Genomic DNA, 10,258 nt, shown 5'->3' with positions numbered 1-10,258 from the left:
ATGTAAAACACCGACGGGGTATAAATATCGCTTCAGTTTTGCTGCGATTTGTTAGCAAGAGTTAAGGAAATAAGAAACCTTAATTCACTTAAACAAAACAGACCAAGAGTCTGCTACTTGCCTTAATATTTATTAGTCAATATGCATTGCAATTATTCTGCATCGGTAATACACGAACTTCACAACTTTTATCAACACGATTTCTTTTTCTGCGTATATTTATCACTTCGTCAAAAAATGTGTTATTTATTCTATATTTCATGAGAACCAAGATGCTGAAATAGAAAACATATCACACGACCTGACAAAAAAATGATGTATATATGATCACGACTTTGCTTATAATCACGATCAAATATTTTGCATCACGTATATTTCAAAAGCCATACTTTATAATTGAATGCCGACACGAGAAAACAGCCCCAACCTTGTTACATTCTTAAAGAAAATCAATTCTGTAGCTCTTGAAAAAAAAATCTTATAATGTGTACCTTATTTCATGACTTTTCGCAGTATTTAGAGAAACAAAATAAAAAGGGATGAAAATTGCCAATTTGATTAAAAATACTGTCACAAGTATTGTGAATTAGGTGTAAAAAATGAATGGTTTACTATGGATATTTATGTCAATGTTTATTGTTGTATGCACACAAATTTTAAAAAAGAGCTAACACCACAAGCCTATATTTATTCATATTATCATTTGACATAAACAATGGCTATCATGAATACACTTATTGTTAAATATAATGATAGTATTTCTACAAAGAACTGACCTACAAGAAAACGATGACAGTTCTTTAAAAATCAAGCACTTAAAGTTAAAGAAGGAGGCAAAGCCGATCTTATATTTTAGATATATTTACAGTTGAAGCAACTCTCTAAAAGCAGTGCTTTTATGGCTCCGTAGTTTTATATTTCCTGTTTTGGGCATATTTCAGCTAAAATTTACAGCCGGCATTTAATGCAATCCCGTAGTTACATTTGATTGAAAAAAATCTGAAAACAAAGTGATCCCTCGGAAGCATTAATCACAACAAAATTACATTAGAATTGCAGACTCGGTTTGATTGAGTCTGTACATGAGGGATAATGAATACGTGCAACATCCTTCACGCCCTCTAGCACCGGCTTGAGCGGTACTCAATTCTCAACACTTAATAGTGCTGGCATCAATGATTCCGAAGGACCAGAAAAATATAACAACACTGAAGTGAAGTACGGGGCAACGTTTTAAAAAAAACTTGTGTTTTCTAAGAAACTTTGAATATAAAACCGGTATTAAAGTATTCGCGTGTTTCTATAGTAACGGAGTTGATTTTGTCAAGTATGATTTTTTAAAGTTTGATTTAAGGAAAAAAAGAGGTATAATGACTATTAAGCATGTCCAATTTATATAATACGCTGACGGTGTGAGGTGATAAAGATGTTGCACTTTTGATGATTTCGAATGAACAGGTTCAAACAACAACAACAACAACAACAACAAAAAAGATCGATTACTAGAAAGAGGTTTACTTTCTTATCTTTGTTTGCAGGATTTTTGTTTCCACATAGTTTTTAACAGGTTATTTAGCATTTATTACTTATTTCACATGTTTAAATGTTGCATTCTGCTTTAACCGGTGCTAGGGGATGTGGACGGAAGTTTGCACTTGACACTACCGTCCATGAACAAGCTCAATCAACCGAGCCTGCAACATTTTCTATTTTTTATGTTTGGGCTTTCTTAGCGATTCTTATTTTCTCTATTTTATATTGATACCAAAAGTTTTCATAATTTCCCATTTACAGCCTCTGTACAGAGAGTCTACAATTTTCACCTTTTGTATTCAGTTTTAATTGCTCTTTAGGGATCTCTCCTTTTCCATGTTTTTTTTTACAGAAATGAAAGGATGGCATGTAGATTGACTCTGTATGGAGAATAGGACTATGGCAAAAATTAAGACAAGAAAATATTAATGGAAAATGCTTTAACGTTATAAAAAGTTTGTATGAAAATATTAAGTCTCGAGTAAGCACAAATGAAGGAAGCACCCCCTTTTTCGATTGTTTAATTGGGGTACGACAAGGGGAAAATTTATCGCCATTTTTATTTTCTATATTTTTGAATGACTTGGAATACTTTTTACAAAGCAACGATATTAACGGAGTTTCAAGAGATACAATTATTGAAGGCGTACATGTCTATCTTAAACTTTTTATTTTGCTTTATGCCGACGATACAGTGATCTTCAGTGAAAATGAAATTGATCTTCAAAAGGCTTTAGATCAGTTTAAATTATATTGTGAAACGTGGAAATTAAATATTAATGTAAATAAAACCAACGTTATGATATTTAGTAAAGGGCGTCCAAAAATAAATAATGTTTTTAAAATTGGGCAACATTTCTTGGAAATTGTAAATGAATATAAATATTTAGGGATATATTTCAATAAAAGTGGTTCGTTTTATAAATCTAAAATACAAATAGCTGAACAAGCTAATAAAGCACTATTTGCATTACTGAGGAAAAATTGAATTATTTGAAAAAACTATCAAGCCTATTTTACTGTACGGAAGCGAAATTTGGGGATATGGAAATGTTAATGTTTTAATTCAGCTGAAATTTCTCAAATATATATTTAAATTTAAAAAGTCAACCCCGTCTTATATGGTATATGGTGAAACAGGTGTCCTACCACTCAGTGTGCATATCAAACACAGAGTAATTACATTTTGGGCAAGACTTATTGAAAATATCAATAGTGATGAACCAACAAAATTATCTTCAAAAGGTTTATATTTTCTTACGTAAATGACATATAGATAATAAAGTTAAATCACTGTGGATAGAAAATGTAAAACAATATTTATGTGAAACTGGTTTTTCTGGGATTTGGTACATAGAAAGTTTTAGCAATAGTGAGTGGTTGATAAAAACAACATTTCAAAAGTTAAAAGATATTTACTCGCAAAATTGGCGTTCTGAACTAAATAACACTTCTGATACAAACGTTTACAAATATATCAAAAAGGATTTTTCTAGAAGCTGTTACATAGATAAACTACCAAGCAATTTAGCTAATAAATTATTACTATTGTTGACAAGAAATCTTCGCCTTCCAATTGAAATAGGACGATGGCAGAATATACCTATTCAAGACCGAAAATGTAATATATGTAACGATATTGGCGATGAATTTCATTATCTTTTTGTATGTCAAGAATTTGAAAATGATAGAAAAATATACATAGATAATTTTTACATAAATAGGCCAAGTATGTTTAAATTTGTAAGCCTGGTCACATCGGAAGATACAAATAAACTAAAGAATCTTAGTATTTTTTGTATGAAAATAATGCAACATTTCATTAGAACTTGATGTGTTTTACTAGACAATTTTAAATCATGTCTTAAATTACTATATGCGAAAGATAAGTTATGACCTTTTTTCTTTTTGTGTGTCTTTGATGATTGAATTTTGTAATAATTATTCTTTTCACTTACATATGAGCCGTGTCATAACAGGGCCAGCATGATGCGTTTGCGACCGGCATGGATCCGGACCGGCCTGGGCATCCGCGCGGTATGATCGGGATCCATGCTGTTCGCTTACCAACTCTTTTACAAGTAGAGAAACTGATAGCGAACAGCATGGATCCTGATCGGACTGCCCGGATGCGCAGGCTGGTCTGGATCCGTGCTGGTGGCGGGCGCATTGTGTTGGTTTTGTCATGACACGGCCCATATATATACCCAGCTCAATTTTATAGCTTAAATAAATATGAATGTGTTAGGCTCTGTTCTTGGAAATCTCAATAGCCGTTTTCTACTACATTATGTTATGTGATTCTATGTATGTATGTATGCATTTATGTATGTCACAATTTGCTTATGTTTCCCGCTATTGTGGGACTTTTGCATATATTGAAAATAAAATCTGAAAATCTGATTAATAAATTTAGTTTAATTCCTACAAAGCTAATTGCGACCATTTAGCTCACCAAATACATGTAGAGTAAATCAGCAATCCGCAACAACAATGTAAGTGCAAATAGTCTAAAGTTACATGCATTTCAAACATGATATCAGTATAGAATTCGTGTCATAAAACCTCAATTCTACTCCTCTGCAACAGTGACACTTCAACAAGAATGTGTTATGACATTGTGTTGAAGGTGAAAAGACAAATTCACTCTCAATTTGAGTGAAGATTGTATTTCCATTAATGATTCGACTGTTGTTAGTACTATCAGCTAGAGCAAAAATGACAAAGCTGCATTGCGGGAGTTGTGATTTATCTAACCAAGGATCGGGGAAACGTGCAGTTATCGCTTCTATACTGTATTCAGTTAAAGTTATTTTACATTATTTTTCTAAGATCTTTTAACACGACAATTAGGTTGTTTTTGTGGTACTTTGTCAACTGCGATATGTTTATTGTGGATTTATAAGAAGTACAAACAAAACTATTTTTGATAGGCATGTTTCAATTAAATCTTAATGAAATATTTTCTTTAATTTCTGTAAAATATAGTTATATTCTAGTCGAATGAATAGATAGAGCTTTTAAGACTAGTTACCTTTTAAATGAGTGGCTGAAGCGTATTGTATGTTTTACCTTTTTATTGATAAAGCGAGGTTACGATGTTTTGAATGACTGAAGAAATCTTTTTATGTTAGAATGATTCCTACGCTGTATCAAAACAATAACATTTAAAGATGAATTAAGTTTTCCGGTCGTGATCAGATATTATGACTTTCATTAAGAGAGGGGGTATATAAAGTGTATATCCTTTGTCCGCCCGTTCCTCGTCATGCTAGCCTGCTGTCGCGCTGTCATACCGTCCTGCTAGCACACTATCCGTCTGTACATTGACAGCAAAAGGAACGTGGAGCGACTTGAGTGTACGGTCGCCCATATGGGCTTTCCGGCGGCGACCTTAAACAAACGCATTAAAAATATATACACACAGTAACAATATTAATCACAAAACATACAGGATCTTTAAAGCTCATTATGATATAAGTTATAATTAAACATCGTTTAAGAAATGCAGAATTGTATATTTTACTAAATCTTTCAAAGGGAACAATAGATAAGTAAATAAAAAAAACAAAGACGATTTGTATTTATAATAAATGAACATATCTTTATACTTTTTATATGCAATATTGAGTTGGTAATTGGCATGGAGATATCATGTCTCCGAGAACAAATTATTTATTCTTTATTTCCTGTAATCTATTAGTTACTGTGCAAGATGACACACATTGCACGACGGAGTTTTATAAATTAGATAAGTAACTATGTAGATCTTGAATGCACAAAATCACTGATCATACGGTAACGGTAGGCAAACATTGAGAACAAAGGTCAACAAGGCAAGGCGACGTTCACATAAACGCAATCACCTACATAAGGCAAGACACTTAGTAAGGAACTGAACCTAAACGGGATGGCATAAGGGCGGAGGGAGGAAAGGAGGGACATGCCATATAATACATATAAAAGCTAGTCCAATAATGTACCATAATGATTTTGTAATAACGTTACAAATTGTTGTAACTAATAAACAAATAAAACTCATTTTGTTACGTTTATTTATTTTTTAATCCTGAGTACAAAAAAGTGTAAGCCATTTGTCGATTTTTATAATGATATTTGATACGCCCTTAACAAAATAACAAAAGTATTTATTTATTAATCAGACATTGTCTAATTGCCTAATTTTGAGCCTGTATAATAAGTAGCGACAAAGACAATATTTGTTAGGCATACATTCAAATACTATGAACAAATATCACAGATAAAGAAGATTACTCATGGGTTGAAAAGGAAGGGCGAAATTGTAAGATGTTTAAAGATCTTTTTAATTTAAAATGTTTATTGTACATAAACATTCATTCTATTGACAATGTTCTCCAACTTTTGAATCAATCATCAATTAAAAGCATTTGCTGAGGCATTGGTAAAGGTATGTGTTAGCACAATCATCTAGGCATCTTTTATATTGGAACGGATCTTCTCCAGTACGATCTTCGCCATATTTGATGGTACATAGGGCATCACAGTATTCTAATCTTCTGTCGCATTTAGTTTGACAAAACTTTGTTTCAGACCACATTCCCGATTTTGCCATCGTTTTTGGAAAGGCAAGGGCGGAGGCAATGAGCAATGCTACGGCAAGCACGAACAAGAACAATCGGTTCATTTTTATTGACTGAAACGAGAAAATAATCTATATATAAAAACTCTTTCAATAAACTAATGTACCGTTATACTTTATACAAACACAAACACATACATATATACATACATATATATTGAATTTAAATTAACAGCCTTCCAGTTATTCATAGCAGCATTGGAAAATAACTTTATCTTAATAAATAAACAAAGAAATAAGTATTTCAGCACAAATTCTTGAACTATTTTGTCTCTTTAAATTGGTTACATTGCTATCATAAAGAATCTTTTTAAGAGTTTGCACTTTAGGATGTTACAATTGTTGTATTTCATTTAACCTCTCATACCATTTAATGTGTGCTAAAATTCCAATTTTGTTATCTTTAATTGTGACACAGCTGTTAGATTTAAGTGCCTGTCAAACAAATGATGACGCCTTACTGAGAACTGCCAGGAAGTTTGTTTAAGCAAATAGCAATAACAAATCACCTTGTCAAGCACAAAGCAAACAGTTTGATGTTCCCATCAAATACGTCAAAGTGTTGTGCAACTTTGTCGAAAATGATAACTAAGATACAAACAAAATATTCCTGTTGACTCGACATGAGAACAGCTAGCAGCAGACAATGATTCAGTTAGCTATACCTTTCACACAAATTTATAATAATTTAAAAAATTAAGTTTTTTTTAAACAGTTTGCAAAGCAAAGAAAAATATATTATTTAATATGTGTTACTTCACTGCGTTTCAAATTATTACCATGATTATGACTATATTTCCCCTTATACAAAATAGTAAACCTATTTTAAACTCATTGAATCAGAATTTTAGTTCAAATTATTTCTCCGTTATTTTTTCTGTTATGTCTTTATGACGTTGTATACCTACAAACAGATGGCCACAACTTACAATATAGCGCCATGCATGCCCGTCAAAGAATCTTTACTAAAATCATCATTTATTGATTCTCTTATCTTTTATCTGCACGCATCTTGTGTCCCGTTTAAATATAGAAAATAATCTAATCTGCAGTTTCTTATTTAATGTAAATGTTATAATAGTGGAGTTAAGCACGAATCGTGACAACATGAAAATCTTTGATTTGTTCTACGCTTTTTAAAACATTATCTGTATTGATATTTAAGTTCATGCAAACTTATCGTTAAAACCTCTATCATTCCATAATTTATTCAAATATTGCTTTTTGGAAAACAATATAAAGTCATTGAAAATTCATTTTGTTTTCATCATTTGTTTAAAAATTGGATTTTCACATTATAGGGATACAATGCCATTTTCCATTTATAAGAGAGTGATTTTGGAACGTATATAAAATAAGATCTTAATATAATGACTCTTTATCAATTTCAGTTAAAATAAAGTATCCCTGGAAGCCACTTCGTTTTAACCTTGAGGTCCAGGCAAACAAGTACTCTTTCTTATCAAATAGTTTATAATAATTTATAACAACGGTTGCAGATTTAAAAGATGCTAGTACATGTAGTATTTTTTTTTTTGAAATTGACGCGTTTTGAAGGTCGATTTATTCCAATGATTCTGGCATTCATTACATAAAGTAGATGGTCAAAATAAATTTGTAATAATTTTAATTATTTGATGATGACATTATATATCATAATATGAACACTTTTTTCAATAACGAAAATATCAATAACACTTTCCAGAATCATATAATTCAGAAGATGTGTCAATGTCATTTTAATCTCACTTGCGAAGACACAATGTCAACATTTGTGTTTCATTTATCAAATAATTACCATAATTATAACTTTGTCGTTATATTATATACATCACCAATCAATCTTTCGTCCCTTTTATGGAGAACATATGGACAATTTCTTTAATTTGATACGAGTTAAGCGAATTCATTCAAGATTTCCAAGACAACCGGTTAGATATAATTTTATAAATTGTTCTAATAATCAAATATGAATATAAATAATAACACAGTGCGAGGGGGCTTCAAGAGATTTACAATAAAAAAAAGCATAATTATATTAATATTAACGTTTTGTATATTGTATTGGCAATAACATAGATAATATAAAGTAATATTTTGACATTTAAAGGGACTCCACTGAGGTTTAAAAGTCTAAAAACATAACATTTGAATTTCTTACATAAATGAGCTAGGACACTTTAAACAAAAATATATGCAAAGATAGTTAAGAAATATACTTTGAAATAAATTAAAAATCGTATTTTTATGCTTTTCTTGGCCTAATTTGAGTGAAAAGCGTTTAAACGCTTTTCACTTTGTGTCAGTTTTTTACAATTTAAATAATTATTCTGGAAAAACGAAGTGCGCGAATGATCTGAAATTTTGCACAAAGATTAGTGATCTAAAACTACATCAAATGATACAATTATCTGGAAAAAATATTTTCAGTCCCATCATGTCAAAAAACCTCAGTGGAGTCCCTTTAACATTTTAGTAAAAGTTATTTCTGTTTTTGTGATAGCTTATTGTCGTATTTGACCATTGGGTAAATCTAATCAATTGAAGGCCACTCACGTGCTGTATTAACTCAATCAATACAATATGTAATAGTATCAGTTACTGTTGGTGGGATAATAAAATATCAATTCAATAGTTCTATTATCGAAATATTATATAGTCATATGCATGTTATGCATTGCATTATTTAAAAACCTTGACGAGAATAAATAAATAAATAAATAAATAAATAAACCCAATGACATTGCTTATTTTTGCTACGGTGACTAACAATTTCTAATACTTATATCGATGTGATTTACATGATCTCTTTCAAATCGATAAATGGAAACAATAACATATATTTCTAATTAGGAATATTATGATTGATAAAGTATTTATTGTTATATTAAATCTTCACATAAAATTAAAAGCTATTCTTAGGTAGAACTATTTGTTAGTGCCTGTATCGGGCAAAAAGATAATTTCAATGAGCTTCTAGAAAATGTTAATTTTTTTTTCTTCAAAAAATATCAATACAGGTGATGATTATATTACGTGAATACTATAATCATGTTGATAAAATAACGTATCTTCTTGAACATCACATTTTTTTTTCAACCGTCGAACAGAAACATATTGTATTTTAATTTTAGATTAATTATTTATAAATTATATTTAAGTAATAATTTATTTCCTTAACGTCACAAGAACGTCAAATTAATCCTTTAATAATTATAAGCAAACTATTATTTATTTTATTAAATATCATCATTAATATTTGTAAAATTACATACCAATTAGAGTTTTCTCCTCCAAATCCGAAAAAGAGAAATAAGTCAGCTGTGATCCCTGACAATTTTCTAATGAAGCTGAAATCATTATCGGAATTGCCTCAATTTATAAAGATCTTCCATGACGTTATAGTGCCAATCCTAGGTCAAACCAAGACCTTTCTTTACTTTACAAACATTTATTGTATCACGTGCTCTACAGTAATATCCATGAAATATGAGCTTTTACTGATGTTTGTCAAAACAATTTCTCAATAGTGGTAGACAAGATAATTGGCATATTTTTTCACTGCATCAAAGGGGTCCATTAGAATAAACGTCATTTGAATATTTTGGACTCATGCGATGATGTATGAAGAGAAACATTATTTTACAGAAACAGATGATGTCATATCTATAAGTTTCTTATTGACTGAGTTTATTATGCGCATAAGTTATTTTGTTCATGATATACAACTTCTTTCTCAGACTATTTTGAGCTCAAAATACATCGTTAAAGTACTGATGGTAATACGATTGAAAACGATATCATAAGTTGTATAGAAAAGATCTCCATTAAGTGTTTGAAATAGTAACTGTATCTTGTAATGAATGTATGTATTTCTTTAAATCTTATAATTGTCATGTCTTAATGTGTTCTTATCTTTTGACCATATCAAACATTAAATTTACTAGCATATCTGGATGTACAAACGGTGCCTTTGAAGTTGCACCGTCTTTGTTTGTTTGTCAATTGATGTTTCAAGTGGTTTGAAGCCTAAAGTAAACATTAGTAAAATACAAAAAAAAAAACAAACACTAAACAACAAACTTTCAAGCCAAATAAAATCTT

General features: G+C 30.5%; 1 long non-coding RNA gene across 1 annotated transcript; it reads right to left on the bottom strand.

The window, feature by feature from the left end:
- Nucleotides 1-5,571: 5,571 nt before the first annotated feature.
- On the bottom strand, nt 5,572-9,689 carry LOC132742284 (uncharacterized). Its single transcript, XR_009627419.1, has 2 exons — nt 9,430-9,689; nt 5,572-6,208 (listed from the first exon to the last, which is right to left on the bottom strand). It is a non-coding gene; the product is annotated as an uncharacterized LOC132742284 (long non-coding RNA).
- Nucleotides 9,690-10,258: the final 569 nt, after the last annotated feature.

The sequence above is a fragment of the Ruditapes philippinarum genome, unplaced genomic scaffold (genome assembly GCF_026571515.1).
Source record: "Ruditapes philippinarum isolate M1 unplaced genomic scaffold, ASM2657151v2 ctg1616_1_1_1_1, whole genome shotgun sequence".
Taxonomy (NCBI): domain Eukaryota; kingdom Metazoa; phylum Mollusca; class Bivalvia; order Venerida; family Veneridae; genus Ruditapes; species Ruditapes philippinarum.
Note: the sequence above shows the minus strand (reverse complement) of the source record. Positions and strands in the feature narration are given on the sequence as shown.